The sequence below is a fragment of the Centropristis striata genome, chromosome 19, assembly GCF_030273125.1.
Source record: "Centropristis striata isolate RG_2023a ecotype Rhode Island chromosome 19, C.striata_1.0, whole genome shotgun sequence".
Classification (NCBI taxonomy): domain Eukaryota; kingdom Metazoa; phylum Chordata; class Actinopteri; order Perciformes; family Serranidae; genus Centropristis; species Centropristis striata.
In genome coordinates, this window is record NC_081535.1 from 26,745,280 (window position 1) to 26,757,229 (window position 11,950).

Here is an 11,950-nt window from a genome sequence, read left to right on the forward strand (position 1 = left end):
TGCAACTTATTTATCTAAATCAGTAGGTTGAGGGTTTCGCTGGCCAGTTTCTATTCCTGTTCCATTAATGGCTGCTTAATGGAGAAAAAACAGTCCAACAACTGCATTAATTTGGCTGTGCAGTTTCCGATTTACCATCAGGCTCACAAACACGAACAGAAAAACCAAAGTCTGTGTTCCCCCTGAGATCAGAATTGAAGAGTTGGCTTCCAATTTTTTTCCATTTTTCAAAGGAAATATGTACCTGAAGTTGATATCTGTCAGTATATATCATCCAGGTTGTAAATTGACTAATATTTATTTTAAATAATGACAACGTAAGCAACTTTTCTGTCACTTTTTGGACAACACTCTTCAATTTGACCAAAAAAGAGCAACATGTAGTGATTTGACTCTTTAAAGGGGGTATTGAGGATTCTTAAAGTTCGGAAATGGCAAAATATGCAAGCACAAACACACAGACACACAAAGATTCACCGACATGTAGAACAACAAGCTTTCTCTCTTAGCATACTTAGCGTTCAGTGGAGTATTGAATGAATATGTAAAATGTATGTGAGCACAATCTAAAGCACATTTTCTTTGCAATAGAACCGGGGCTCTCTGCCAAGCCGAGTGGTCTTCACATCTTAGAAAAACTCAGGATACCATTTTTTCTAAACAGTGGCTGAAATCCATTCGGCGTCAGTCATTACACACTGTCAACACATGTAGACACACTCTCCTCGCTTTACAGAACACACACACACACACACACACACACACACAAATACACAACTTTAAAGAGTCATTTCCCGATCAGAATTCCCACCCTGACCCAAACATCGTAAGCTAAACCAAAGCTAACCAAAGTTTACCCTGGCTTCACCAACCCATCATTGTGTTACTACGGTAACTCGTCCATCAGGGCATCGGTTTCCATCGAGCATCAGTTCCAACAAATTAAAAATGGCAAAGTGCGCTGTTTGACGATGACAGCTATAACTAAAATTTTCAGCAATTTGAGCCAAATTTGTGTTCCAAACGTGGTGAACTAAAGGTAGATTTGAGATTTCAAGGCCTATTTTCAAATGCAAAAACCCCAAGAGGTATCTTCTCGAACTAGAGCTACGGCTGTCTTTCAGAAACAAAACGCTGAATCCTGCCTGGATTTACACCAAAACAAAAGGCTTTATATATACACATGGGTGTGAAATAAAACGGTCCCTGACACAGAACAACCAAAGCGTCCAAAGAAACTCAACAATCCCTAACAACGCATTAAAAAAAACTGAAGGTTAAACATAGTCCATGTTTATGAGTGTTGAGCTGCTACATCTAAACCAAAAATAGTTCATACCTGTTCCGAAATGGCAACATTCAGTCCATCATAGAGAGGAGCAAAATCCGATGAATCATACAAATGGTGACAATCTATCCTTGAAGGCAGTCCTTGTGTTGGACGGACAGTGATGGAAGAACTAGAGATTGAGTTTAATCACTGTGTAAAATGGGAGTGATTGTCAGATTTCGTAAAGTTACCAAAATTGTTGCACCCAGCTATCGCTTATTCCAATTTGGGAAAGAGTTTGTTCGAGCAAAGGGCTTTCTTACAGTCTAGTTTTGAGCTAATATGATCAAAACCTAAATTCTTACCTTATTCAAAATTTATCCTTTGAAAATCGATTGACCAATGTCCAGTCCTTGCAAAGTGTACTTGCTGAGAGCTTTATGATTTTACCTTTTGGTGTAAATCCAGCTGTAGAACTAAGATGCTTTATGGAAGCCTCTAGCTGCCATCACAAATACCCCCAAAAATAAACCACAAACACCTTCCGCATCAAGTGACCTACACAACAGCAGAACCAGTGATCCGTCTGAACCCGCGGAGGACGAACTGTCCAGGCGAATCAGGGCCTTTGTAATAGTTAAAGAGGACAATCTAAAGACGATGCTTGGCAGGTCCGTCTCTTCCAGAGGGTCAGCGGGCTGGAAAACAGGACGCTGCAAACACTGATGAAGTCATATATTCAGACTACAAATTCTGTTTGTTTGTCAAGATGAGAAAACGAAACTTTTTCCACTTGTAAATGAACTCATTGTTGAAAGTGGTGGAATTTACTGCTCAAAGAAATTGAGGATTAAAGTCATGATGGAGTTTGTTTGCAGCGTAGTAGAGTTGGATGCCTGGTGAAAAAGGACAGATTCAGACGCATAGAGACTAGATTTCTCTTGCCTGTCTTGCAAACTTCACCAAGCATCCATCGCTATCAAATCCCATAGCACCTTTACTTTGATACCGTCACACTGTACAGCCTTTACACATGATGTAAATATTAAAGCACCCAAAAAACCTCAACCGCCACCACCTCCTACTGCATTTTAACAGCATTTACCATCCGCAATCACCTCATCAATCATCTCTCACTCAAGCTATCGAACCAAAAATAGAAACAAAACCAAAGGAAAGGCGTCAGTCAGCAGCCCCTGCTCCTTCGAAACCCCAGGCTGAGTCCCGGCCTGGTTAGAGGCGAGCCAAAGGCTTTAAGAACGATTTAAAATAAAAAATGGACACTTGAGACTTTTTCTATTTATTGACAAATCGAAACCAAAGAAAACCTTTTTCTGCACCTAACTGTTCCAACAAACGGAAAAAAACTGAAGATGGAAGAGAATTATTACCAAAAAAAACAAAACACAAAAAAACAAAAAAAAAAGAGTGGTGTCGACGATGTCGAGGATGGTGGATGTCGACGACGACGAAAAGGAGGATCGAAGGAAGGATGACATCACGGGAGCGGAGAAGTAGCTTTGTTCTGCCTGATGTTGCGTCAGGCCATCTTTAAGGGGAAGCGAGTTGGGGACTGAAAAGGGTAAAACCACACGGGAAGGAGGGAAGGAACCAAACAGAAGACGCCGTCGACCATTTTCTTCCCTCCGACCCCCCAAAAAGGCAGAACATTAATGTGTCTCTCACGGTTGAAGAGTGTCTTTAACGTGTGCCTATGCAGTTTTTCAAAGTAAAAAATGGTTAAAAGAACAACAGAAACCTCATCAGCTAACAAACCAAAGATTCACCGTTAACTCCAGTCGCAGTCCTCCTCCCCCCGGAAAAGAAAAATCCGGACTTCTCATTCACTAAGTATTATTCGGCTACATCTGTGGCATGCTACACTCTCTGGGTTAGCATGTAGGCTAATCAAACTTGTTTATTCATTCACTTTCAGACCAGTAGCAAACAAAGTTAGCCAGGTTGCTCAATTACAGTTTAGCTGGTATTTTTGATTGTAAAAAGCTAGTTTAATTCAAATTTCCCACAACAGACGCTCATATGGGTCTGTCCAGTATTGTAGCTTTTAAAGCTAAAGTTAATACCTCTCCTATTAGATTGGTCATTCCTCCAGCATGGCGTGAACACACTCAGCAGCAGTCAGAGTGATAAATCCTTCACTCCCATCACCATGGCCACACGTTACCACAAACTTTTGAGAGTTTGAGGGTTTCACCGATGGCTGCTGTTGCTGCTTGTGTGGGTTTTTTGTTTTTTTATACCACCAGTCATTACCTGCTCCACAGGACAAAGTCTACCTCCAACAATCTCCAGCAGTAGAAAAAAACTGCCAGACAACAGTACAGCTATGGTTTTTCTTTTGCCCTGTTTCACGTACATGCAGTTTGACACTTTGGCATGAAAAAACATCAACTAGTTGCTAACTGTAACTCAAACGCTTCCATCTTCCATTTTACTTCCACCCAGTCTGGGGATTCAAACAGACCACTTTTTCATGTTCAACTGGCTGTTGTCTGGCACACTTACTACTGCAGAGAGAGTGACAATGTATTGCTATGTGAAACGTACAGTGCATACCAAAGATTTTCTGCTGTACAAACAGTAGCACACTGACACCTTCTTTTTACCATACCCTTCTAAGATCCTGAATCTGTAGATTCTTCAGTCGTCTTTTACATGAAGTCGCTCACAGTTTTGTTTAACTCACCAGCTCTGAGTTTATCATTTTTCAACCCAAACCAAGTAAAGAACCAGCTGAAGCAGACAGGTTGTTTAGACAAGGATGTTTTACAGTTCACCAGTTATGACATTAATCATTTAATCTACTCTAATGAATATGAAACAAGCAAACAACCCAATGAATTCCAGTTCCATGTAGCAAGATGCTGCAGTGTGTATAGATTTCTTGGCATCAGACAACATAACTTTAGCGACTTTAGCCGACATTAAGGACTAAAGTACTTTTCCCAGTTGGGCTAGTTGCATCGTGTTTATCCATAACACGAAAAGTTATTTTGCAGCAGCACATAGCCTTAGAGAGATAATACCAACAATGAAATGTTTGCTAAGTTCTTTTCTTGTCATTTATGTCATCTTAAGAAATGTGTCAGCAAACCAACCTGTCTGTTCTTTTCCAAATACATTTAACGTCACAGACATAAAGAGGAAGCAAACGTTAAGCCCTTTACATACTCCACAAGAACAGGGAAATTTGTTCTTGTTCTCGAAGTGGCAAGAACAAGAAAAAAGTTATTTCCAGCCAGGACATTTCATACTTCACGAGAAATTCCACTGCAGAACTTCTGGGGGGTCGTCACAGGGCCCTCCAACTGCAGCACACGTCTCATTCAAATTCAAATGTCTGACCAATCAAACAATAGTTCTAGGACACCACACAAGAACAAAGTGTCAAGAACAGGCTATATACATGCATACATACATTCTTGCTAAGGTATATGTTAGCTAGCTAGTTAACTGCTAGTTCCTAAGCTTTCTCAACTGTTATTGGAGCAGACCAAAATAAAAGGACTGGGGACAAAAGCTTGCTTAGTTACGTTTTGGCTAATAGCACTGCTGGTTTGGGTTGAATAGTTTTAAAGGTCTAGAGCGTTTTTTTTTAAACTGTCATTACACCACAGTTTGTTAAAGCCCACACTGCCATGCTGGAGGAGGAGCCTCCCAGTGAAAGTGATGATGACATGCTAACTTTGCATAGCTAACAAACAAACGTTAGCTGGTTCTTCAGGGGGGAGGAGCTATGCCGCTGCTCCATACAACAACAATAAATGAAACAAAAACCAAATAACGTCCACTGAGAGAAACTGCTAAAATATCGGTCAAATAGCTTTATCCTTAGTTTTCTCTCTCTCTTTCTGTATGTAAAGCTTCTAGTCCAAAGAAATCCTCCGCCCACCTGACCCTCCCATCCTGCTGACCACGCCCAGTGGAGGGGCGTGGCTTGTGGCTCAGGAGGGTGGCGGCCATTTTCCATTCCCACTTGCAGTTCTGTCTGGATGTAACAGGCTAAACCTGCCAAACCAAAAAAATGGGTATGAAACCAAAAAACTGTCCCAAAGAGGTTTTCATTGCTTGTTTGTTTTGAGTACTTAAAAATTATTTGCCAATACTTATGTGTCTGCAATTACTAATATGTTCCTTCCTAGGTTTTTGCAATATGTGATTTTTTTTTATTTAATGTAATTTATGTTTAATTTAAGCGAACAAATTCTGTTGCCAAATCTCCCTCTGAATCCTTTTACCCTTGATGATTAGCTTTGCCAAAGTTTACATTGTATGTTCCCTTTTCTTTCTGTTCAATGCTGTATTTATTTATGAGGTGTTTTAGAACACGCTAGTTTTGTACTTAATAATTTAATGTTATTTAATTAGATGTAATTGTTTTTGATGAATATTTATGAGTATTTAAGAATGTTAGTTGCATCAAAGATGCAGTGCTTATGCCAGGTCTGTTAATTTATACTTAGTTAGCTTTACTTTAAAAAGCAAATGAAACGTTGTTTTATGAATGTTTAGACTTAATGACAGAACAATGTAGGAATGTCAGATTAGACTTGCGTACTTCTGAATGTCAACACTTGCTCTCACTTTTTAGCCAATCTAGTTTTTTTTTGTCCTGGTAATGTTTGTTTGTTTTTTTTTCCTGAAAATGAAAACAATCTCTTTATTACAAATAATAGCCTACCGAATGATGAGCACTGCATCTGTTTTTCTTTTCCTCTTTGTGATTTTTATGGCTAATTTATTGGTTGTTTTGTTTTTTTTTAATTTCTTTGCATCCTGCTGACCATTGTTTAACAAGCAATGAATTTCAGACTGATGTTGTAGTGACACTTGATCAGGTGAAGTAAGAGCCACACGTTGACAGAAACTGACTCACCAAAGATAATTGGAATCCTTGAGAGGCCAATAAACAGTGTGTGTTTACATCCACGCAGCTCATACCCTGGTTAAGGTCTTATTCATACATTGAAAATTATAGTATACACATGTTTAAAAAGCACCACTTTATGCCCTCAAAAGCTTGACTTACTGCATGTAAATCAAGCACTCTGTGGTAATGAAGTGATTTTTTTCTGGGCATTTTCTTGCACATTAGCTCCAACACAAGATTATTTGATACATTTTAGAATCGCACAGATTTTAGCTACATGCCATGTCTGAAACAAGACATTTTTAGGCGACCAAAATGTTTAAATAGATTTTTATGGCCTGAAAATACACTGAGAAAGGGTCAAGTTCAGAGACACAAACATGTACACATTGCACTGTGGTAGCAACCTCTTAATTACAAAGTAAAGCATACCCTTTATCATACAATCGGACTTCTTTTGTAACCAGTAGTGTCGCCCCCTGCTGACCAATAGAAATAATGTTTAAGACACCTCCACATTGGCTTCACTTTTATGGCCCAGAGGTTCACGGTTCAAATGCATCTTGCATAAATAAAAAGCTAAAACGGGCTGTTAAATTGCTCTTGAAGTTTCACCAGATTTGTGTCAGTTTGCAATGTACACTTAGGGGCTTTGTATAACCTAAGAGAAAAATGCTGTAATGCTCTTATTATTTCAAGATGAGCTGCCCAAGTGAATTATAAGAATGTAAAAACGCTGAGCTTTAGAAGAAAAAAACATCAAGTTCGGTATACCAGAGAAAATCTGCTCATTCCAACTTCTATTGTGATTCTGTGTCAGTATAAGAGCTTACCCAGGTTATTGTATACAGACTGTGATGTTAACACACACCACCTCTACAGGAACATACCTGCTGTTTCCCATCTGTTCCCTGAATATCGGTGTGTGTGTATGTGACTGCGTGAATGCAAACACACTGACTTGTTTCACTCGTTAGGAAGGAAAACTGAGGAGTCCCTTAAAGCTAGCTGCTTCCAAGACTGACCTTGTGTGTGTGTAAAAAGAAAAAAAAACTTTCTATTTCAATAGTGAGAACCAGAGAGGCTACCTCACTGACTTTCCATTTGTCCTTTTAATCGTGTTGATGAAACCAAAGAAACCAAAGATTTTTGTCCTCTTCGGTACGGTCTGCGCTCAGCTCCATGCTTTTGTGCTCTGTCTTCTTCCTCCTTTTGTCCTCTTTTCTACTTTCTATCTTTCCCCTCATTCTCTCTTGGCCTTGCATTGTCGTTTTCTCCTCAAAAAGAATGAGTGTAAAGGGGAAAGAGGCAGGTGTAGTGCAGGGTCAGGCTGGATGTTGCATATCAGGGAGTGCAAGAAAATTCTACATTTGTCTGATTGATTAACCTTAGAGCAGAGTAAGTTTTCATTTCAAATTCAGCAATATGACAAACAAGAAAAAATGCTTCGGGACACAAATTTAAATGTAAAAAAAGCCATTGTTAGCCAGAACAGTGATACAATGTATGCCATGAATGTGACAGGTAAATAATGGTAACAAATGATGATCAAATATGGCCAGTGGGTTCTGCTTTGTCCATTGTTTTCTTGACAATGAAAGCTTGAGGTTTCAGGTCTCAGGATGCTTTAAATGAACTAGGTAGCACAACAAAGAAACACGTGTTTATATCTGTTCCTAATGGCCACGTGATGGCAGGAGGAGGATCATAACATCCAATTATCTGTCCGAGATGTGCTTTTAGATGTTGGTATACGATCTGACACCCATTGAGGCATAATCTGTCTTGATGTCCTTTGATATACACAAATGAAAACGGAAAAAAAATCTGTTTTGCACTAAAAACATAAAAGCTGCAGACTCATGAAGTCTTATGGTCCTGACACTGGAGAAAACAGGTAGACCTTCAAACAGATCTAACAAAGGTGGAGGTCTTGGATGAGAAGGTGAATCTGTTGCTTTTCTGTTCAGTGTAAAACAACAAAGACCTCAAGAAAGCCAATCTGAGTTGTTGGTGATTTTCTTGGTTCTGCTTTGTGGGCGCCAGGTTGCTTCCACAAAACCAAAAACAGAACCCTGAGATAGATGATGGTAGTAAAATACTCAATGGACCTTACACTGATCACACATGCCTGGCTGAAGCAGCAAAGCATAGTGAAATCCTGCAGGATAGTGGAGGATAGGAACCACAAGTTACCACCTGATTTCATCCCCATGGAGACGGAAGACTGACGAGTCACGACTCTTAGAAGACACATAATTATCTTGGGCAAGGAGGTTATGTTTGTTTGTGTTTTTGCTTGTTAGCAGGATCAAAAGTACTGGCCCGATTTTCATGAAACTTGGTGGAAGGACGAACCCATTAGATTTTAGAGCGGATCGAATCACAGAGCAGATACACACATTATTTTTCCCTTTTGTTAATTTTGTGGGATAGAGCATGGTTTTGGCAGATGTCTGCACTCTACGAGTGCCCTTCTAGTTTAAAAAACTGCATTGTTTTTTCCATGAAAGCAGCAATATGAAAGTAGGGTTAGGTGCCTAGGATTGACACACAGTGCCATTTGGCTTCCCTTCTTACAAGCATTCGGCTTAAAAATCAAACCAGGGAAGCCAAACGGCGCTGAGCAATTATTTTGGCTTGTTCTGGTTCCAGTTGAGGGTTGAGCCAGTTTTCAGACTTCTTGCTTTTTCAGACGTAGAGAACGCTTTGGTTGCAAAGTATGTGATAACCTTGGATGAGTGCCTTGCTTGAACCAAAGCGAAGTCTAGACATCTCTGTTGTGCTGTCAACTTTCTACTCCTGTGAAAAATAAATACCTCAGCGCTCAGAGTTTCCTCTCTGCTCTCTGGTACTTTGCAATGCAATCAACGCAAAGAAATTCAGAGTGAATACCAAAGGCTTCCCGTTCTGTTTGACTCTTCCCCTCTCTTTTTCTTTCTCTCTTTCTGCTGAGCTGGGTTTCCACGGGATATGTCTGGTTTAGCTGATCATCTTTTCACAGATGTCCATGCTGTTAAATGGTTGCAGTTTGAAACACATAGTTAACATTGTGAAATTAAACAAAAGTAAATATTGAGGTTTAGGAAAAGATCAAAGTTCGGGTTAAAATGAGTACATTTGTTATCAAAACAAATACTCAAGTTAAATAAGTTAAGTACATTATGTATTTTAAGTAAGTTAATTTGTGCATGTAAGTCAGTGTTAACTTTAACAGTCTCCAGTGTTGTTTGATTAATCCATCCACTCGACCTTCTCCTAACACAGACTTTGTCACTCTTTATACTACACCACTACAACTTACCATTTAAACTTAACCATTAAAACAAACTTTTATTTTATACAAATAACTATCTGAAAGCAGCTCTGGTGGAAATGCAGCTCTTTCCCTCTCACCATCCTCCTTCTCTCTTTCTTCAAATGGTTGTAAAGCTTTAAATGACTAAAAACATGGAGACAAATGTGTGCGAGTTGTGTGCAGACCGTGCTTTCTTTACCAAACTGTTGCAGATATACCTCATAGACACTAGTGTTAGGATGATGTTATAATAGCGTATGTCATAAATTATTCACTTGCTCTTCTTCCTTTTTTTGGTAACTGTAACTTTAATGCGAAACAAATGTGGGGATAAAAGCTTTACACATTTTTAAGTTGTGATTTATTTTTTGTAATAGTTGAAAAGGTGCGCTTAAACCAAAAATGAAAAATGCTTGTCTTCTTCTATGCTCTCTTTCTTGTTGATGTATTGCTGTTTTCTCTCTGTCCCATCTGCCGAGGATTGAGCGATTTATAATTTCAATTTTTTTTTTTTTTTGAAGGGGTCATTGTCCCCTCTTGTGGATTTTTTTTCAAATTGGGAACATTGTTTGAATGATGCCCAGAATAATACCGGCTTCTTTGATCCATTGGTTTCGTTTTGAATCCAGCCACATTCAAATTTTTTTTTTATGCATCATTTTTTAAAACTGTTTTTGTGTCCTTCCTTTCCTGTTCTAATGCTAGCATCACAGTTACATTATCCATACAGCAGTGCTATAGCCCAGATTTTATGCATGAGTATATTTACGATTAGCTAGCCGTGTAATGCATTGTGATACCTATTATTAACCTTATTATTATCATCCTCTCATTTCATTTCCGATACTGTATGCTATACACACACAATTTTGTGTTGCATCTCGCATTAGTATGATCTTTGACCTGCTGATATAAAAATGTCCCCATTTAAATCAGTTTCAGAGGGTGAAGTGTGAGAGAAGGAACATGAGGCTTTATATGAGCTACCGACAAATTACGGGTAACGTTTGTCACCAGCTGTTACTGTGATGGTGACATCTAAATGCAACATAATAAAGTAAGTAGGAAAGGAAAAAAGTAGCTGTGGCTGTAGCTGTGTTTACATTCAATTGTAAAGCGAAACTTTTGAAATGTTGCAAAAAGGTAGTGATGTGCAAATGAAGCTTCATGAACCATTTTCTTTATTTTCTGAGCCCACTAGATGGCGCTCGCTGTTCAACAAAGGGCTGAAAGTACATTCAATTACCATTGCTTGAGCCTTTTTCTTTAAATCAAGGGCGTCATCTGGTGGGCTCAAAAGATAAAGAAAATGGTTCATGAGGCTTCATTGGCACATCACTACAAAAAGGAAAATCAAGTTAAGGCCCATTTCAATCAGTTGGTTTGAAGTGAATAAACCCGGCTACTGCATAGTTTTCTCAGAAGATGGCGCTATAGGCAACACATGGCTGTAATCGATCAGTAAACAAGACGGCTTAATGATCCAACCATAAAACCCATGAAGGGGAGATAATAAAAGAGAGGTCTTTCGGAATTTGGTTTAATCAGACAATTTTCAATGGCTGATTCCATTCAGCTTCAAAATGTGCATAAAAATATGTTGATGTAAGCATAGCTAATGTTCACAATTGCTCAGCAGCTGCAGCTTGGCTCTGCTCTGATGTACTTTCATTTATTTTTGCCTGTCCAAGCTTAAGCTAGATTCACACTTTTACATACCGAATTTTCTTTTTTTAAGTTCATATATTGGATTTTTTTTTTTTTGCAGTGGCTTAGCAAAATTTTGAATCAATTTTCAACTGTCCAATTAAAAAAACAACTACAACTAAGCCCTTGATGCTTAACACAAGGGGCCCTTGGTGCACAAAAGGGTTATATTCAAGTGGATTTCAGTTTTAATTGGACAGATAAATTATACTCCCTGCAATTAAAGCTGAAACGTCGCTTGATCTCCAACTTTGAACAAGAGTGAGAGAACAAATGGCCCAATGAACAAAGTAATGTTTCCTCATCTGGATCTTGTTATTGGCAAGACCAAGCAAATTTCAAAGAGACAGGGATATCAAATGGTAACTCAACGAGTCTAAAAGGGCAAAAATAAATCCCTGTGTTGTGTGTTCGTATCAAAGTTTATGCAGTGTTAGTTAGAAGGAAACCAAAAGGACATTTAAGAGCACTTCCAGTCCTACTTGTCTTCCATTCCTGAGGACTTTCAGAACATCACATCTGAACTTAGGTTAGCAGACCATACACTGGCTCACACTGCATTATCATCAGTATCATCTTTCAGTACTTCAGGGCTCCGTACTAAGCAAATCAGATTAAATATATATGCCTTTAACTGCATTTTCCATGTTGGCAGAGTTATGTTCAGAACGAAACAAAAAAGTTTTGATTCCAACATCAGCAACAATAAGAGCGAGGTGTCAAAGGTAAAGAAGAGAGGCATGACATCACTTTTATAACAAAATCACATTCAGTTACTGTGGGC